The 21,139-nt window shown below is 43.2% G+C and overlaps 1 protein-coding gene and 1 pseudogene across 3 annotated transcripts in view; one reads left to right on the top strand and one right to left on the bottom strand.

Moving 5' to 3' along the window:
* The window catches only part of il1rapl1b (interleukin 1 receptor accessory protein-like 1b), a 1,487,064-nt gene that overhangs the window by 920,033 nt on the left and 545,892 nt on the right, over nt 1-21,139 (bottom strand). The window lies entirely within an intron of this gene.
* LOC144691953 (small ribosomal subunit protein uS8 pseudogene) lies at nt 3,429-3,899 on the top strand (annotated as a pseudogene).

Raw genomic sequence — 21,139 nt, 5'->3', positions numbered from 1 at the left:
TTGTGCAATAGTTCAGTTGGCGGGCACGTGCCAGAGTCGGCAGCATGCCCGCTGACAATTAAAAGGTCTGTTAAGGCATTAAATAACCAATTAAGCTAAATTTTTTGCTGCCTGTCCAACCTGACGGTTGGCGGGCAGGTGAAAAAGCCAAGCAGCCTTTGCATTTTTTTGGAAACCTCATCCACGGGTGGGATGAGGGTTCCAAAAGCAAATAAAAATAAAGTCAAAGTTTTGCAATTGAATTCACAACATGTCCCTGCTCATGTGACAGTCACACGAAGTGACATGTTTCATTACATTTTTATTTTCTTTATTATTTTTTGTTATACCTCCTCGTTCGTGTTCAGCCTGCTCGTCCTGCTCTCCCACCCCACCCCCCGCAGACAGCGCTCAGTGCTGCCGCTCGCCTTTCACACTGGGCGGGCCTTAATTGGCCCACCAACATGAAATCGCGGTGCGGTGCTGATCGCGGGCGGCATTTGGCTTCCTGAATGCCCCTGCCGAGCCTGCCCGCCAAGGGCAAAATTATGCTCCCCATTTTCGTGGCACCAAAAATCATGTTTAGGCCTATACTTGTTGTATAAGTTGACCTCCCTTTTCTGTTAAGAAATGCTGTACTCATATTAGGAGTCAGACTCATTTTTCACCTCAAAAATGCACGCTTTACTCATCTTATAACTTGCCACATGGCATCAAGCAGGTGATATGAGCCATGTTGCCAAGAAGATCCATGGGGGTTTAAGATACACTGACATAGAGCAGACCATGGGTGGTGAACAACAAACAGAAATTAGACTTCCTGAAAAAGGAATGAAGTACAAATTTGGTTTCAAGCTAAAAGTCATGACATTTGTTAACTCATCAAATAACTGTGCTGCAGTCAGGGAATTTGGTGTTAGTGAAAAACCAGTTCAAGAATGGAAGAAGGAAGAATCTTCCCTGGAGAAGAAACACATGCGCCATGAGAACAAGGACCAGCCACTGGCATGACCTTGAGAAGCACGTATTGGAATGGATCCTTGAAAATCGTCAGAACGGTTACATCATTACCAGAGATGCAAAGCGGCAGCATCATCGGTAAATCCCCCACTACCAACATCTTGGGGCTTACCATTGACCAGAAACTAAACTGGACTAGCCATATAAATACTGTGGCTACAATAGGTCTGAGGCTGGAACTTCTGTGGCGAGTAACTCACCTCCTGACTCCCCAAAGTCTGTCAACAAGGTACAAGCAGGAGTGTGATGGAATACTCTCTACTTGTCTGGATGAATGCAGCTCCATCAACACTCCAGAAGCTTGACATCATCCAGGACAAAGCAGCCCACTTGACTGGCACCACATTCACCACCTCCAACATCCACTCCCTCCACCACCGACGCACAGTGGCAGCAGTGTGTACCATCTACAAGATGCTTGCAGCAACTCACCAAGGCTCCTTTGGCAGCACTTTCTAAACCCACAACCTCTATCACCTGGAACGACAAGGGCAGCAGATGCATGGGAACACCACCACCTGCAAGTTCCCCTCCAAGCCACACACCATCCTGACTTAGAAATATATCACTGTTCCTTCACTATTGCTGGATCAAAATCCTGGAACTCCCTCCGAAACAGCACTGTGGGTGTACTTACACCACATGGACTGCAGCAGTTCAAGAAGGCAGCTCACCAACACCTTCTCAAGGACAATTAGGGATGGGCAATAAAAATGCTGACCCAGACAGCGACGCCCACGTCCCGTGGAAGCCTAAACAAAATGCTCCCTGGAGGAGTTTTTCTGCACACCATGACAACAGTTGGATGGATGAGGTTGGAGTGAAGCTGTGGATTGATAATGTGTGGAATAGGCAGCCTGGTGGCATACTCAAAGCACACAGCTCATTCCTGTGAGATATGTTTAGATCCCATATAACCGATGAGATCAAGAGGAACCTGTGAAGAAATAACACCCATGTTGCAGTAATACCAGGGAGCCTAACACCTGTAGTTCAACTTTTGGATGTGTGCTGCCACAAGCCATTCAAGGATCATATTCATGCCAAACAGAATAGATGGATGGCTGACAGAGAAAAAACCTTCACAAAAAGTGGAAACATGCATGCTGCCCTGCTTGGTGTTTTGTGTGGTTTGGTCATCAAATCATGGAATGCTATTAATGCACAAACTGTCATCAGTTCATTCAACAAATGGGGAATATCCAATTCAACAGATGGGGAGGAAAATGATTTGTTGTGGAGGGATGATTCTAAAACTAAAAGCACTAAATCTTATTCAGAGTCGGATCCTTGTGATGATGCCATAGACAAAGAATGACTCAGAATGAATTCAATGAATTCTTTGTATCGGATGCCAAAGATAATGAATTTGACGGTTTTCAAAACATTTTGATTGTGGTTAAAGGAATCCTTGTAGAATTAATTCATTCAATAAAATGCATCACACTGACTTAATTTGAATTACCGGTGTATTATTTTTCTCATATTTCAAAATGGCGACCACCTACACCTACAGTGGTGTTCACAATATTCTACTTGGCATATAAGCTGACTGCAATTTTTGGAAGGATTTTTCAAGGCTTCAAATTTCATTTCATACGCCACAATCTACTTTAGTCAATACCAGTAGTGCAAAACAGGGCAATAATGAATCAGCACCCCACTTTACACCTGAATTTCTGAAACATAATCAGGCACAGTGTAAGACAGGTTACTAATTTCCTTTAACCCATTTCAACATATTCAGACCAAAAGTCTCTTGTCAATTGGTGAGCATGGTGTATTGAGACTCCACTGGTGTACTGCAATAATTGCAGCAAGTAAATATTCTTCTTTCACTGTCTGGAAGTTGGAATTTGTAGCATTTGATAGGAAACATCTCCTTCTAATGATCTAACAGCCTTTTAAAGTTCAATGCTTCATGGGAGTTTGAGTGTATTTGGCTTTTATTAGTTTCACCCACAAACCTTGACATTTATCTGGGTATGGGCATTGCAGGAGGGGCTACCTGCAGATTTCATTAAAAATGATACCTGAAACAAAGTCTCAGTGTGATCAAATTTAATTGAGTATATTTCATATAATGATAATAAAAACACAGTCCACAAAACAATTTCATAGATTCACAAGTCATAATCTAGCTGAAATCTTCATACAGTGGTCTTAAGCTGATCTGTTCATTAATCCTGCCTAAAGAACACTTTAAATATTTGATTGAATTTTGTTTCATTGGGGTAGATTTTCAGCTTCTTGCTCAAGCAAAAAACTAGCATTTCAGATGGTCATCCATTGTAGAAGTTTGCCTGATTTTATCCACAAAGTTAGTTTTATGCCTGGGTGGCAAATTGAAAATTTAACTTTAATGTTTCTTGTGTTGTCCCACATCAATGTTTACTAATAAAACAAAATAGCTCTTTCGCCATATTGATGAAGTGGCATCATGGTGTGCATGAATGTTCTCGCCGATGCCCTTACAAGCATCAACAATGCAGAGAAACGTGGAAAACGGCAGGTTCTCATCCGACCATGCTCCAAAGTAATTGTGAGATTCCTGACTGTAATGATGAAGCATGGCTACATTGGAGAGTTTGAGATTACTGATGACCACAGGGGTGAGAAAATAGTTGTTAATCTTACAGGCAGACTGAACAAGTGCGGTGCCATTAGCCCCAGATTCGATGTTCAAGTAAAGGAGTTAGAAAGGTGGCAAAATGGTCTCCTGCCTTCCCGTCAGTTTGGGTACCTCTTTCTAACGACCTCAGCTGGCATCATGGATCATGAAGAGGCCAAGTGAAAACATACAGGAGGAAAAATCCTAGGATTCTTTTTCTAAAACTTAATACCAGTCTATAATAAAACATTGAAACCAAAGAAAAACAAAATAATCAACAGATAATAAACTGTACAAATTTATGTCACTGAAATCATGATTCCTTTGCACTCTCCCAGCTACTTCTTACATTTGTCGGAGGTTGTTGGTTCAAGCTGCATTCCAGAATTTTAGCAAATAAACTAGGCTGATGCTTTGCTGCAATACTGAAGGTGTGCTGCCCTGCCAGAGGTGTCATCTTCGACATGAAACATTATAGCAAAGCCAAATCTGCTCGATCTCTGACTTGAATGCATTAAAATACACCAGCTCAGTTTAAAATGGAACCAGGGTGTTCTCCAGGATCCTGAATGACCTTCCCTTCTCAGCCAACAACACCAAGAACATACTAATTCATTGCTCATTTCATTGTTGTTTGTGGGACCTTGTGTACAAATGTTCTACTATATTTGCCGACATAATCAATGCCCTTCAAAGTAATTCATTGTACACAAATCACTTGAGAAATTTCTGAGAGGTGAAGAAAAAGTAATTAATCACTTTTGTAAACTGGTGTTGATGGTAACCAGGGGCCTTAATCAATTCACAGATGCCACTACCTAACAACCAATATCCTCAATCAATAAGGCAGTGGTTTAAATGCACCTAAGAAACTGCTTTTGTTTCAAGATGTTCAAAATTTAAAAGGTCAAAAACCCAACTCAATATCACATTGAGAAATCAATTTACAAGAATATAACTGAAAGCCGTGAAAAGCAATTAGTACCATTTACACCAATGGCTATAAGGTTCACTTGATTTTGTAGGCGGTGGGATTATGCAAGTCTATGGTCCATGCAAAAACTCGTTTTCCATGTAGACACAATGAATAATGATTTTGAGTATACATACATTGTAATTTCTTATCTTCATGCAAATTAAAGATTCAAATAATTAAGAATAAAATAAATATCATAGTAATTTACACATACAAATGAAATGAAATTTGAAAATTAGAGAGAAAGGTTGATGTTTTTCCAAATTGTTAATGGGCAGTGCATTCAACAGAGTACTTCTAGATTTTCTTTCACCTTTCCTTTGGGGTTTGACAATATGTTGTCTTTACAAAATAAAGTGCATAAATAACTTCAACAAATTAATTTTGTGAGGGGTGGAGGAGCTGTTCTCAAATATATTATTAAAATAACAAATTGTCAGTTTACATAAATCACAGGTTATAAAATTAAACACTATTGAAAATTAAAGAAACTTTAAGTATCAGTTACAGTCGCATTGTGTAGCATAGTATCACTGCGTTTAAATTCAGTATACAATTCTAGCACTCCATCACTATATCGTCAGTCACAATCAATATAATTTGCATAGCCTCTAGCAATATTGCACTAATGTTTTAACTTGCAGGAACATGCCACTGATAACATGCATTTAAAGGCTCCAAATCTCAAGGGGAATGGATATTAAATAAAATGTTCTTATTAAACCAATATCTTTCACCCTGTTCTTTGTTATCAGGCCACTCATCAACTTTATTTCAGATGCATTGCTGGGGACAGGAACAGGCCTCCAATTTTTCACTTGTGTGCTTTTTGAATGAGCATGCTCAAACATAGTTAATCAGAAACTCAAGGCAGCTCAATTTAGAAGAGAATGAGATTAAAACTGACGCAAACGATTGGCCTATCAATTATTGTTTGCTGCATGACTGGGACAATAGTGAAAAAATATTCACAAATGCTGCTGATTTAGAAAATGAAAAAATGGAGAGAAACAGAGAAAGATTACATCAAATTGCCAAAAGGTAGTTTGGGAAAGGAATTTCAGAATGCTTTCAAATCTGGAATTTTAGTTGTATACTGCTTAAAACATGATTATATATAAATGCAAACCTTAATAATAACTATCAAAATATGCCAACAATTCCATATACTGCTATTGCTTGCAAGGTTTCATAAATAATGTGGACAATACAAAAATTCATGGGGCATTAAGTGGTATTAAAATTTTAACAATAATGCTAGTCTCAAAGATAGCAAATAGGAAATTCCCATCACTCATGTGGCTTTGAGTCCCAAAGGCTTATTGTTACAATCAAATATGGAGGGTTGAATGGCTCCCCTCATTTCCTACTCTTTGTCTGACCACAAGTTTTTTTTAAAAAAAGGATATGCTTGTCAATTCAGTGAATGTTTAACTGTTTATGTGCTGTGAATGTAAAAGACACAAGCAGGCTTTCTTCATTTTTTTGAAAATAAAAGAGAATTGTATTTATTGTACTTAACCCAGTCTAAGTAAAATAATGAAAATGCTCCAACTTTCACAAACACACACACATTCACACACGCATGAATAGGTTACAGAGTGGGAGGATAGATTAAGTGATATTTAAAATATTAAAAATATATGGTTCTCATCGGCTGACGACTTGGATAGATTCAAGCCGAACTCGATGGTCCTTCTGGTTTTGGCGTTGAGGCTAGTTAAAGATGTGGACAGACAATTTATCTGTTGTTCTGGAGACAGCAACTGCTGGGGTGAGTTCTTTAAGAATCTTTATCAGTGGCACATGGATAGTCAAACAGCAGACAGGGTTAGCACTTACAAGATGGGCGGAGAAAGAGAGTGTGAGACTCACACAGAGGTCTTACCACTTTGGCATCTTGGCTGCTCTGTCTCTGGTCTGGAGAAACCAATTTCTTAAACACAAAAGGAGTTTGTTCACTTGTCACATGATCCTCCCTTTCCAACTGACCAGTGACAGAAATATGGTCATGACTAGTGTATTCCAGGTGGATGGTTTTGACTTGACTTGATTATGTCTGGGGTGGATTCCTTTCTTAGCCAGAGATCATTTTCTGAACCGATTACATCTAATGCATAGTCTCCACCCATGTGATTGTCTGGATATTCTATGAATAGGTTTGGAGATGATCCCATTTATAATCCTTCAAGGGAATCGTCGCTGCTGCTGTTTTCTAGACAGATTGGTTCTACTTAATGGCTTTGAAATTTATCGTATATACTGATGAAAACTTTCAACTATCTTAGAAGCTGTGGTTTCAACTCACTGGACTGTGGTTTCAGTCCTTTTAAAATTCAATCAATGGTTTTCAGCCAATAAATTCATGAAGTAGTTTTTTTTTATGAAGCATGTCTTTGTAACACTTATAGATGACTATTTACCCTGAAGGCCTTCCAATGTCTCTATAACTTCCTCTAGCTTTACAATTTATCTGCCCCCTTAGTCTCCATTTCTCTGAACCTGAGCCTCTTGTGTAACTCCTCCACCCATTATTCCTACATTGGAGGCTATGCTTTCAACCCATTCTCTGAAATTTCCTACCCAAATGCCCATCGACCTTTCTAAGTCCCCTTCCTCTTCAGAACCCATTTCTTCAAACAATGTTCTGGTCACCCCTGCTAATCTCTCCTTCTTTGACTCAGTGCCAGAATTTTTCCCTCATTGGGTGACTCGGTGGGAGCGGTTGCGAAGCCAACCACTGCTCGCGATCGGCTCCGCACCACAAATATAAGCGAGCGGGCCAATTAAGCGTAAGACGCGGCTGCGGAATGAGCGAGAAGAGGCGGGTGCTCAATGTCCATCGGGTCCAATGGCGACCTGGAAGCCGATTCAAAAGCGGTTGCGGCAGCCATTCGCAGGCTGCTAGTGAAGCACTTGCACCTCATGATGGAGATCGTAGCGGGTGAACATGGCAGGGGGGAGGGCAGGTCGGCGGGGCAGTCGGCCCCATGTTTCTCTGATGAGTGTCTTGCTGCCCTCCTGGAGGAGGTGGAAGCACAGAGAAAAATCTTTGTCCTCAGGGACGGCAGGACTCACCAAAAGTGCCTGGGAGGAGGTGGCATCCGGGGTCAGCTGCCATGATGTGGTGAGATGCACATGGGTGCAGTGCAGTAAGCACCTCAATGATCTCCTGCGATCAGGAAGGGTGAGTACCGTGTTGGCATGGGTCACTTAGCACAGCAGTTAGGAGCTCCCCCACCGACTCACCCCTACTCCCCCCAACCCTGGACCTCAGAGATCTTACAGTGAGTGGCAAATGTCATTGAGGCAGCATCTGGGCAAGGTGGTGAGCCCTGGCTGCTTGGAATGAGTGTCTTGTGGCTCCAGGGTCACGAATCGGCTGAGCCCTGCAAGGTTTTCCTCAGGTGGGGTTGGCCAGGCTGCAATGGCAATGCAGGTACAGGGTGGACTAATCAATGCTCCTCTATCCTTTCAGGAGAAGACATTCCATAACAATGCCAAGACGTTGCAGACTGGTGGTGGAGTGCCCCACCTACTCATCCTCACTTGATAAGAGCAGGAGGCCCTGGAGCTGGAGAGGCGCCATGTGCCAATTCAACTGGCCGCGGTGAGGTTGGGGTGTCACAGGGAGATAAGAGTGCAGATCACAATGTCTGTAATTGTAACCATTCCACTGTTGTCTGTATATTGATGTGAGCCTCAAACATGAAATCCCCATTGATAATGGAAAGACGAGGGCACCCTGATCCGGGTGCCAGGCATGCACAGTGTACTGACTTCAACTAATGACATGTGCCTGTTCTTCCTTTCAGGCTCACCAGCAGCCCATTGAGGTGAGGAGCCTGAAGGCCCACCACTGACCCCAGAGGACAGCACCCATCACAATGCACCTGCGCCACACCTTCTCAGCCAGGTAAGCACCAGTGCAGAAACCAGCACCTCGGTGGGGATAAGATTGTTGGCCAGTATCTCAATGCACAGCGGTGAGGGCAGTTCACACTCGCTTGAGGTACAGGCAGAGGCAGAGAGTGCCCAGGGCGCCAGCAGTCATAGGAAGCTGGGGATCAGGAACATGCTCAGTTGGTGGCTGATGATGGGCCTCTGGAGTTGTCCCTGAGGCAGCAGATGCTGGAAGTCCAGCAGGATCTGCAGGAGGATCTGGCAGAGATACATGAGGGAATGCGTGCCATGGCCTCCACTGTGGAGGAGTCCATGCGGAGCCTGAGCAATGCAATGACCCTCATGGCTGAGGGCACTGCCCCCTCCATGGAGAGAGTGGTGACTCTCATGGAGAGGTTCCTCCAGGAGCTGAATCAGGGCTCCCTGGGGATGCACTCGGACCTGCAAGCCCTCACACCGGCAATGACCACAGGTGGTCAGTGTCAGTGTGGGAAATGGATTGGGCACCCAGTAGGACAGCTAGATGCCCGTCCATCAATGGTGAGCAGGGAGGTCCAAAGCAACCTCACGTCGGTGCACGAGCTGCCTGTTGTCTCTGCGGGCTCCTCTCAGGGCACTCCGGATGATGACAGCAACTCCTCTGCCACGCTGCCAGTGACCGTGGCATCTGATGAGGCTGCGGTGACTGGGGAGATGCCAGCCGTGTAACTGGCCACTCCCTCCCAGGCGGGGCCAGCACAGGCTCCACTGGCCAGAGGACGCCCGCCAAGGTCATCGAGGCCAACAGGACAGCAGAGTGAGCAGGTTGTCTCCAATGCCAGTGCCAGCGACGGGGGAGCATATAGACATAGCACCCGCAAGTGAAAACTTTAAGCACCTTAGGCACAACATGGGCTTATCACTGGTGATATTTCGCCCCCCCCCCCACCCCCCCACCCCGCTTTTACGTTAAAATTTCATTGATGTGATGGATAACACCTATCAATTTAACTTGTATTATGTATGCCAGGCACCACATCATTAAATGTGTTTCTGTACAACAAGCCTCTGGGTGCTTCATTTGTTCTACAGGTGCAGGGTAACCCATGATGTTATGAGTGACTTGTTTGTCATTGAGCTTTACTGAAATGGCACATGGTGCATGTTGTTCACCAAGCAACTGTTCCTGTCAGGTATCGAGTATGGAGTTTGCAGACCTGGCATGTGGTGGTTGTTCTTATTTGGTGGGCTAGCTGAAGGAGCATTGGATCAAAGCCTCCTGGGTGTCCCTGTCTCCTTGGAGGTTGCCCAGGTCGGCGTCTATCCCCTCAGCATTCTCCTGACCGTGCTCGTCCTCGGACTCACTACTGGACTCATCGTCCGCTGCCAGAGCACCTGTGTCCACATCTTCCTCCTCCACTGCATCCCCCCTTTCCAGCGCCAGATTGTGGAGAGCGCAGCATGCAACCACTATCAGCGACACATGATCTGGGGGGTACTGGAGTGTGCTCCCTGATAGGTCCAGGCATTGGAAGCGCATCCTGAGAAGGCCTATGGCTCTCTCTACCACCGCCCTTATGAAGGCATGGCTCCTATTGTACCGCTGCTCGGCCTCTGTTCTTGGATGGTGGAGAGGCGTCATGAGCCAACATTTTGAGGGGATAGCCCTTGTCACCCAGCAGCCATTCATCCAGCTGGGATGGAGCACTGAAGAGCCTCGACACCTGGGAGTGTCTGAGTATGTAAACATCATGGGAGCTGTCTGGGTACCTTGCACAGACTTGCAGAATCTGCATCCTATGGTCACACACTATCTGCACGTTCATGGAGTAGAATCCCTTCCTGTTGACGAAGGCACCCGGCACACCCTCTAGCCCCTTGATGGCCACGTGTGCAGTCGATCGCACCCCGGATGCAGGAGAACCCAGCAATCGCCGCAAAGCCTCTGGCTCATTCTGCCTGGCTGGCCTCATCCGTGCGGTAGTGAATGAAAGTCAATGCACGCCTGAACAGAGCGCCTGTCACCAGCTTGACACAACCCTGGACAGCTGACTGGGAGACTCTACAAAAATCCCCCTTGACCCCTGGAAAGAGCCGGAGGCATAGAAGTTGAGGGCCACTGTGACCTTCAGCGCCACTGGCATGGGGGTGTCCACCCACACAGTCGAAGTTGATCTCAGGCAGATGGAGGTCACTGTCTCAAGAGGGGGAGCCTCCTTCAGCATTGCACCTCAGACATATTGAGGTAGTTGCATCACTGCCTGTAAACCCTGGCAGCAGGATTTGCATCTTCTGTGGCCCCTTCCGGCTTGGACTTCCTGCTGGCCCTGCACTCCTTGTGCCTGCACCTGTCCTCCCACAGGTCGCTCCCCTGGAGGCTGAATAGGGACACCTGACCTCCTCTCCCTTTTGGCCCTCTCTTCCTCCTCAGAGGTGGTGCCTCCAGCGGAGACCACAATCCCCATTCCCAGGTCAGCGTTTATCCCCTCAGCGTTCTCCTGACCGTGCTCATTATGGGAAGGCTGTCTGATATCTGGAAGGACCCAAGTGGTATAACTCCTCTGGAGTCCTGAACTGAAGCCTCTTATTTCTGTCAAAGCAGCTCTGAAGCGAAATGAAGATGTCCTGTTCACACAAGAAAGCAGCAGCAACTTATAAGCTAAAGTACAAACAACTCGCATTAGCAAGCCCACTCACCACTCTTATCCTGCCAGTGGATGAGGTTTCTGAAAATGCGGCCTGCCCGTTGCGCCCCTGTGACACCCTGAAAATCGCATGGGCTGCGTAAAATCAAAGACAATTGGTGTCTCAAGAGCCTTAACTGGCCCATTAATTTATGGCAGGCGTGCCTCCATCTTCATCGCGCACCCGCCGAGTGAAATATCGCGAAGCTGTGCAATGACGTTGGGACGCACGCCCGACATCATCACGAGTCATATTATGCTCGGGTGTGTCGGGTACTTGCCCGCACGCCGAGTGTAAAATTCTGGCCCGTGTCTTCTTTCTCTTTAAGGTTCCCTGAAGTACCTTGTCTGTTTTTCAATGTTAAAGACATAATATAAATGCAAGGTGCTGTAGTACCTGTAGCAGTAAAAGCACTTCCTTCTATTAGTACAACAACCCCACCAAAGTGACATTTTCCACTGTACATCAATAACACTACTAAATGGGTCTGCAGAGTTTTCTGAAGTCATCTTAAATTATTTAAATATTTAAAATTAGGTTACACATAATTGTGGGACTCTGATTAAAAATACTTAAAAGTTTTTTGATAAACCCGTTCTCATTTCTATTAATAAAACTACACTGAGCTACCATTCATATACATTATTCGGAAATAGAGGCAGTCTATGTTATATTGGTACTCGTGGGTGTTAGGAATGGGTTTTAGCTTTAATGTTTAAGTTTGATTTGCATTTCTGTATCTATGTGAAGAAAGGTCAAATGGAGTTTTAGTTTCACTTTAAAAAGATGCTTGCATTTCTAATGAGTGTTTACAACTGAAGATGTTAAGCAAACACAAGGATAGAAGAATTGGGCTGTTGCCTAGCAACAGGGGCCCAGAGAGGCAGGTCCTTTTCAAAGGCATACACAGAAAAACTAAGGAAACAGCAGTTTTAAGTTTCAGTTTGAAGCCAGGGCCCCGGAGAGATTGGACACTGGGAGAGGGAGCTGCAGATTTCCCAAAAGAACCAAAAGGTCCCACGGCAAAAGGAGCGAGACAGAAACAGGGGAAAGTCCAAAGAAGACCTTCTAGTCAAAGGAAGGGCGGGAGCCTGGAAAAGGTCTTATGAGAGAAGTTAAGAGCAAGGGGCAGAGAAAGCAAGAACAGCTAGCAAGAGACAAGAAGGCCAAAAGAGATAACTGAAGGTCTGTAACTCTTTGCTATGGGCATGTGCACAGTGGTGTACTGTTAACACTGAGTCAATGAGAGAGCGAGTGTGTGGAAGACAGCTTGATTGCATGTGGTGATCTAGGAAGAGGAACATCAGAAGGACAGTGCAAACTCTTGCATAAGGCATCGGAGGGAAAACATCAGTTTGGGAGAAGATTCCAAGGTGAAGTCATGGAGAGTGGAGATTGGAAACCCTCATGTGAAAGATGGAGTGCAGTGAGAGTGGTTGGGGGGGGAGTTCAGGAGAGATCCATAGCATCTTGTTGAAGTGGCATCTGTCACTTGGTTTCAGAGTGTGGCGTGTCTGACCACAGGGTGTATAGTACATGGACTGTGTACTTATTGTGGATATTATTATTGCAAACATTAGAATATAAGATAGCTTTTGTAACTTATGTTATCCTTACAAATCTGTATATATCTGTAAAGGTATAGTTGCGGGTGAAGGAGTATTGTAATATAGTTCATCTTTTCTTGTTGATAAGTGTTTTATTATTTTGTTAAAAGTTCATCAACTGACTCCTGTGACTCTGTTCAGTAGCTACTCTCCACGTATTTAAACAAACAAATAAAAGTTAAGATCTATCAAGCTGGGTTCCACCCTGGGATCAGGCTTGTCCAGGGGTAACCTCAGCTGGGATCGTAACAATATCAAGGAATATTTTAATACAAAATAATTTTTTAAAAATCTACAACACTGCCTGATTGTGTTGGTACGTGGAATATATTATATTTGGTGATGTGTGAATGAGTTGAAACAGAAACTTGAGCAAGTTTCAGTTCAGAACACTAGTGCTAGCTACACCCAAATAGAGGCTCAACCCCTATGTACTTATAAATACTGAAAAATTAAACTCTAAAAGACAGTTTGAGTTTAAAGGTAATGCTGTCGAGAACAGTAATAACTAAAAACCCAGCAACAAAGAAATCACTGATTTTTCTAAGCTGGAACATATTAATGATGAAGAGTTCCTAATGCTTCGAGAAAGGAGCTATAACGTATACAGCGGGAAAAAACTCTCATTTAAAACCTGGATTTGTACCAGTTTCATTCCATTGTGTCAGTATTGTGTATGTAATTGGGTATCAGTTTGGTCACCTTTACACAGCAGTTTAGGGGGATATAGTTTCCTGTATTCAGAGTCACAGAAGACAGGAGGTGGTTATTTTATCCATTGAATCTGCGACAGCTCTTTCGAAGAACAGTCCAGTTAACCTCACTACCCTGTTCTTTACCCATATCCCTGCAATTTTTTTCTCCTTTTAAATATTTATCCAATTCCCTTTCAAAGGCTACTATTGAATCTATATTTGCCATCCCATCAACCAGTGCATTCCGAATGCTGACTGCCTATTGCAATGTGGGTTTTCATCCAATTTTCTCACCTGAGGCACATCTCACCCCATGGTTTAGTCCTACAGCTTTCAGACATTTTTAAAAATTCTTTCATCGAATGTGAGCATTGATCATCCCTAATTACCCTTATTTTGGCGTAAACCATTTTCAGAGGTCCCCTGGGTCAACCTGAACCCCCAACAATATGACCCTGCTGAGAGTGATTTCACTAACTTAGAACATCTCTGGCCTCACACACCTGCCTGGGGGGCATTTGGGGGTTGGGGGTGTTTGTTCAGTGTGAATGGTCCACTGCCCGCTCACCCAGATTCACAGCCAAAGGTAAAATTAGCCCCAAAGGATCTGGACTTCAGAATCTGCCTTGTTGAAGAGAAGTATGGGTTTGAGAATAGTGTACTATTATTACTTTGTTCTTTAACTTCTCTCTTCATGATGTGAATATTATCAGAGGCAATATGACTGACACATTCACTTCACATTGCCACTTTTTGATAAGTGATACATTTTATTCCTGATTTTTTTTTGATGCCCTTACTTTGCAGCACTATTATGCTGGGACACCAAATTTTCTCAATAGCACTTTTGGTACTTTCACAATGACAGTGAGCTCTTATAATTATTCCTAACAGGAATCCCCAAATGATTAGAAGTGCCAGCTGTAACTCAGGTGTAGCACTCTCAACCCTAAGTGAGAAGGTCACGCATTCAAATCCCACTCTATAGGCTTGAGTACATTATGCCAGCTGACACTCCAGTGCTGTAGCAGTGTTGCACTGTCACTGGGGCCATCTTTCGGATGAAGTATTACACGAGGCCCTGCCTGCCCTCTCAGGTGGTGTAAAAGATCCTTTGACATAATTTGAAGGAGAGCAGGGCATCTAACAGTGTCTGCAATTATTTAGGTTTCTCAACTTTTTTTAAGTGGCAAGGTACTGAAAGTGCAAGGTGATAATGTTGCAGTGAGAAACCAGGTCGCTGGGATCTGAGGGAACAGAGCAAGCAGCCTTGGGATGGAGGACTGACCCCTTCCAAGGAGTGCCTGCAAGTGCTCTTGAATCCCTTTGAGCATTGCAGCTCCTAGACAGCCAATTAATTCAGCCAACTATGGCTCGCTGTTCTCCCAGTGAGAGATTGCTTCCATACTATTGCTGGGATCCCAACATTGAGGTGGGGGTGGGGGATCATTGCACGTCAGGGAATCTGCAGCACTAATGGATAATGGCCCTTGATTGGGGCCATAGTTTACTGTGGAGTGGGCTGCTGCCTGGGAAAGTCACCCAGAGATGAGACAGCACTGCGGAGCTGTCCCAACAGGCTTTCCTAGTACTTTTGCAGTCGCCCTCTCATCACCAAATTCCTCTCCACAAGGTTAAGAAAATTCAGTCATTCTGTCCAGATCAAAGCCTATGATGAGGACCTGATTATTTTGCACTCGGTTGGCACTTGTAATGCTGTTTCCCAAAGATAGAGACAAAGCGATAGTCATGTTTATTTCCCTTCTATTTCACCCAGAGATTCTGTATGATAGCAGAGACCAGATTTCACCTGAAATGTTTTCAAATTTTCTTTTAGTGTTCATTAACAGCAGCATCTAATTCTGTCATTGCATGGTCCTTGCTATTAAAAAAAAGGTCAAACTGTTAACTTTACAGAATTAGGATTTATTGCCACGCTTTAAAAGTTTTCTTTAATTTACTTTGTTAAATGTTGTAAGGGAAATATGATGAATGATTCCCTACCTTTTCAAAACTTTTCATGTATTATGTATGCCTTTTTACTAATAAGAATCTAATTTAAGTGCACTTTTTTGCAGCATATGAGAAATCCTTGGACCATGATTCGCTGTCAAAGTAACAGTGCTCACCATTACATATGTGCAAATACTACACCAATGTCAAATAAGGACTGAAGTCAAGTTAAATACAGAAAATCCAAAGATTTGTTCACCAATATGTGCCACTGTGCCATTGGCTTTGCAAAAGTGACATTTTGCAGTCTGCCTCATCACTGAAATGCAATTTTCACTGTGAAGTTGGTGTATTGCGTGGTAGATGCATACTTAACTCACCACAGAAAGGTTACAATTTTAGTTGAGGTACCCGTTAATAATGTGATTTGCCATGATTACTGCTAGTCAACCTCTGAAAATTAACTGAGGGCTGAATTTTCCCCCCGCCAGGAGGGGGAAGTTGACGGGCGTGCGCGCTTCCGATCAGCGCCCCTGATCAGAGGCACGGCGCCATTTTACGTGGGCAGGCCAATTAAGGCCCGCCCAGTGTGATATCCACAGGGAAGCACTATGCGCTCCCTGTGCGGGCGGGGGCGGATTCCTAAAATCGAGAGTGCACTCTTTCATGCATGCGCACAAAATAGCGCGCTCATCACCCTGAGGCTAAGTGCAGCCTCAGGGAGATCGGCTCTAAATGTGGAAAAAGCTCAAAAAAGAAAAATAAAATTTCCCTAACATGTCCCCTCATGTGATAATGTCACATGAGTTGGGACATGTTCATAATTTCCAAAAAAAACTTTATTAAAATTTTTAAAACCCTACATGAAACCTCATTCCACCCATGGATAAGGTTTCATGCTTTTTCTAGTTCGCGCCGGGGCTCCTGGCCTGCCCGCCAACCTTAAGGTTGGACGGGTAGGTCCACTAATTACTTTAATTGCTCTGTCAATGGCCTCAATTGGCCATTGACAGGTCGGCGGGTGCACCGCTGATTTTGCTGCGCCCCGGCCTTCCTGAAAATTTAAATGGGGCGCGGTGACGTCGGGAGTTCCGCCCAACGTCATCCCGTGACATTTTACGTGTCGGTGAGAGGGACCCATGCCTACTTGCCGACGGTAAAATCCAGCCCCAAGTGTGGGCTTTCAGTTGATTTTAATTCTTAGAGATTTACAAATGTCAATTTCTTTTTTAACTTTTCCTTTGTGTCTCTGAATCCAAATTTATCTCTCTGCTCCACTTTATTTAACTGTACCTGGGCCTCAACTATTTACAATCTATATAAATGACTTGGATGAAGCAACAGAGTATACTGTACACAAATTTGCTGGAGATACAAGGATAGGTAGGTAAGCAAGCTGTGAGGACACACAGAATCTGCAAAGGGATACAATTAGATTAAGGGAGTGGGCAAAAATTTGGCAGATGAAGAATAATGTGGGAAAATGTGAAGTTGTCCACTTTGGTGGGAAGAATACGAAACCAGAATATTATTTAAATAGAGAGAGAGACTGCAGAATGCTGCGGTACAGAGGAATCTGGGTGTCCTTGCATATGAATCACAAAAGGTTAGCCTGCAGATATAGCAAGTAATTAGGAAAGCAAATGGAATGTTGGCCTTTATTCCAAGGTGGGTGGAGTATCAAAGTAGGGAAGTCTTACTACAACTGTACAGGCCATTGGTGAGACCACACCTAGAGTACTGCATGCAATTTTGGTCTCCGTATTTAAGGAAGGATATACTTGCATTGGTGGCAGTTCACAGAAGGATCACTAGGTTGATTCCTGGGATGAATGATATGTCTTCTGAGGAAAGGTTGAGCAGGTTGGGTCTCTACTTATTTGAGTTTCGAGGAATGAGACGTGATCTTATTGAAACATATGGGACTCTGACGGGTAGAGAGGATGTTTCCCCCCAGGGGAGAATGTAGAACTAGAGGCACAGTTTCAAAATAAGGGTCTATCATTGAAGACCGAGATGAGGAGGAATTTCTTTTCTGAGGGTTGTTAGTCTTTCGACATCTCTTTTTTAAATTCACTCACAGGATGTGGCCGTTGCTGGCTAGGCTAGGATTTATTGCCCATTCCTCTCTTCCAAAGAGAGCATTGGAGGCTTTGTCACTGAAAAAGTCAAGGCTGAGTTAGATAGATTACAAGGGAGTCGAGAGTTATGGAGGTAGACAGGAATGTGGAGTTAAGGCCACAATCAGACCAGTCATGATCTTGCTGAATGATGGAGCAACCGAATAACCTACTCCTGCTCCTATTTATTTTCTTATGTTCTTATGATATTGAATTCACTCGTATTAATTTACAATTCCTTTCAATTATTATGCTGGTTATCTCACAATCCGTCAATCTGATTGGTTAAGTCTGTTGGGACAGCTCCGCAGTGCTGTCTCATCTCTGGGTGACTTTCCCAGGCAGCAGCCCACTCCACAGTAAACTATGGCCCCAATCAAGGGCCATTATCCATTAGTGCTGCAGATTCCCTGACGTGCAATGATCCCCCACCCCCACCTCAATGTTGGAATCCCAGCAATAGTATGGAAGCAATCTCTCACTGGGAGAACAGTGAGCCATAGTTGGCTGAATTAATTGGCTGTCTAGGAGCTGCAATGCTCAAAGGGATTCAGGAGCACTTGCAGGCACTCCTCGGAAGGGATCAGTCCTCCATCCCAAGGCCCCTCACAGTATTTTGTCATCTTTTTCACCACTGAAGAGGGAGCCATCATGAATACCTGCATTTTAAGGCAGCCCCTGGTCTCTTCTCCAGCCGTGCGCGCCTCTACCGTTAAGCTTAAAGTTGCTCCAGTGGGCTCGTTGAGGCCATGCACAGCATCAAGATCAACATGTGGTCCAGACGCCAATGGGAAAAACTCAGCCCAATATGTTTCAACATCCAGTTAAACCAGAAAGACCTACATATTCAAAGCTATTTGCTTGCATTAATAAACTAATCCTCCAGCAGTCCAAACAAGTGTTATGTTAAAATGCATATGCCACACATATACCTTTTTGAAGAAGTCATTACTAGGGAGGGCCTTGTATCGTGTGTAGTGAAACTATAAATTTATTGCTAAGAACACGCTTATAATTTTGCTAAATAAAACACCCTTTGCTAAATAAAAACAAGGAATATTTTCATTGTACATCATCTTTGTTAAAAGATCTATTTTTACCACTGTCCAGTAGTTCAAATTGCTTTACCCTATATTTACAAGATAATAAATTAAACAATTAAGCATAAATAAATTTTCTGTACTTCGAAATTAAATCTTCTTGTCTTATATTATTGGCAAATCATAAAGCTACACGAACCCTTTGTTACAAATATCTAAAATGTGCTTCTAAAGTATTTAATGCAACTCACAAGCCTCAAGATTGCACATTGTAAATGATAACCGGAACAGGTTGTTTAAGGCAAACTAAAGGATCCATCAGAACTGCACATTTAAAAGGTTCACATGGATATAAATCTGTAAATACAGAACTTTCTATTCATTACATTCAAGCTCACTAACCTGGGATTGTATAGTTGTATAAAGTCTTCTCTGCTTACTCAAAGTAGTCAATCAGTAGCACCACATCATACATGAATTGAGATATGGCGTTGCTGTTCTTTATACAGACCTGATAACATACTCCAATATAAATCAAGAGTTATCTACTCTATAAATGGCATACAAACTAGGATAAACTACAGTATAAAATGACAATGACATATCAGTTAAGACATATTTTTGCTGGTAGGCAACAGCTCAGACATTCCGCTCTGTAAATAGAAACTTCATTGCGATTCTAAGCAAGCTGATGATATCAGCCAAATCTTGATACAAGTATGTAATGTCCCACAGTGCACATTAAATCAAAGTGTTCATAGGCACAAGCAACTAATATGATGACAAAATACTGTGCATCATTTGTCCTAACTTATACTTTGCTGTTGATGGAGGAATTATTGTGTAATTTTCAGGCAGAAAGCATACACTGAGCTCATGTTCCTACTGAATCTTGTTACAATGTCTAGGTTCATTATGTAGTGAGACCACATATCGCAGATTCCTTTACATTTTTTGTGATTGGCAAAGTTTATAACCAAGCAGCAAGATTACAACTTGCATCCCAGAGCAATGCATGTATACAACTAGGACCTAAGGCAGGAAAATTGTTCCAAGGAGGAAGAAGCAAAGGATTATAGTAAAGAATCTATCAAGTGACATTGTGGTACATAATTCATGAGCATCGCAGATACACAGGAGAGCTATGCCCACCATCATATTTATAGATCCAATGGCATTTCTAGTATTTGCAAACGACAAGTAGGTACACAGAGTTGGAGAGACAGTCAAAACTCTAATTAAACAGAACGATTAAGTTTCTTTATTTGCTACTAATTTTGTCTTTACAAATAATACGTTGTAAGGATGCATAAAGTTCTTCTATTTGTTCCAACTTGAGAAATGTTTCTTGGAACAAACAATTTTATTTGTAAAAATAAAATTAGTAGCAAATAAAGAGACTAAATGAGATTTGAATTTTATATATGCAGCTCCTTTACTAATTTAATTCATTTTAAATACAAACCTAGTTCAGAAATTAATTGCAAAATGTCCAGCTTCTTCATAGGCATTGTTATGCCCAAGTCTGGAGGGGTAAATAAATTCCTCTTTCCCACTCCTGAGGTTGGCTACAACAGAGTTTGAATTTTTAGAAAATTGGAATTTTTCAATTCAGTATTGATCATACCTAAAGCGAAATAAGCCAGCCAGGTCTCTTGTGTTTGCAAGTAAGGAGTTAGCTTTATTGTAAAAACTCACTCAGTTAAAAATATAAGACTTATTAAAAAGGTAAAAACACATCCCAAATCCTGCAACACACATGCCCACACACACACACTAGCATGCATAACAGAGCAGGTTACAGGGTGGAGAAGCTGGAATCAATAAGAGTTGATATCCATAAGAAAAAAAATATATACGTTCCAATGTTTCTTTGGGTGGTCTTGAAATTCCAGATGTATTCCAAATTGGAACAGGCATAGGCCACTGAACATGGAAATAGCAGAGAGAGAGAGAGAGGTTGTTGCTAGTTGATCCTGCAAACTCCTTCTGTATCCAGGACATCACTGCATGAGTTCCTCAGAGTAGTGTCCTAGGCCCAACCATTTTCAGCTGCTTCATCAATGCCCTTCCTTCCGTCATATGGTCAGAAGTGAGAACGTTCACTCATGATTGCACAATGTTCAGCACCATTTGTGACACCTCAGATACTGACGCAGTCCATGTCCAAACGCAGCTAGACCTGAACAATATCCAGGCTTGGGCTGACAAGTGGCAAGTAACACAAGTGCCAAGTAACACAAGTGCCAGGCAATGACTATCTCTAACCATCTTTGACATTCAATGGCATTATTATTGCTGAATCCCCCACTATCAACATCCAGGGGGTTACCATTGACCAGAAACTGAACTGGACTAGCCAGATAAATATTGTGGCTACAAGAGCAGGTCAGAGGCTCAGAATCCTGCAACGAGTAACTCACCTCCTCACTCCCCAAAACCTATCCACCATCTACAAGGCACAAGTCAGGAATGTGATGGAATATTCTCCACTTCCTGAATGAGTGCAACTCCTAAAACATGCAAGAAGCTCAACGCCACCCAGGACAAAGCAGCCCACTTGTTTGGCAT

This window comes from Cetorhinus maximus, chromosome 16 (assembly GCF_964194155.1).
Source record: "Cetorhinus maximus chromosome 16, sCetMax3.hap1.1, whole genome shotgun sequence".
NCBI lineage: Eukaryota > Metazoa > Chordata > Chondrichthyes > Lamniformes > Cetorhinidae > Cetorhinus > Cetorhinus maximus.
The sequence above is the reverse complement of the archived record's forward strand: the minus strand, read 5'-3'. Positions and strand labels throughout refer to the sequence as shown.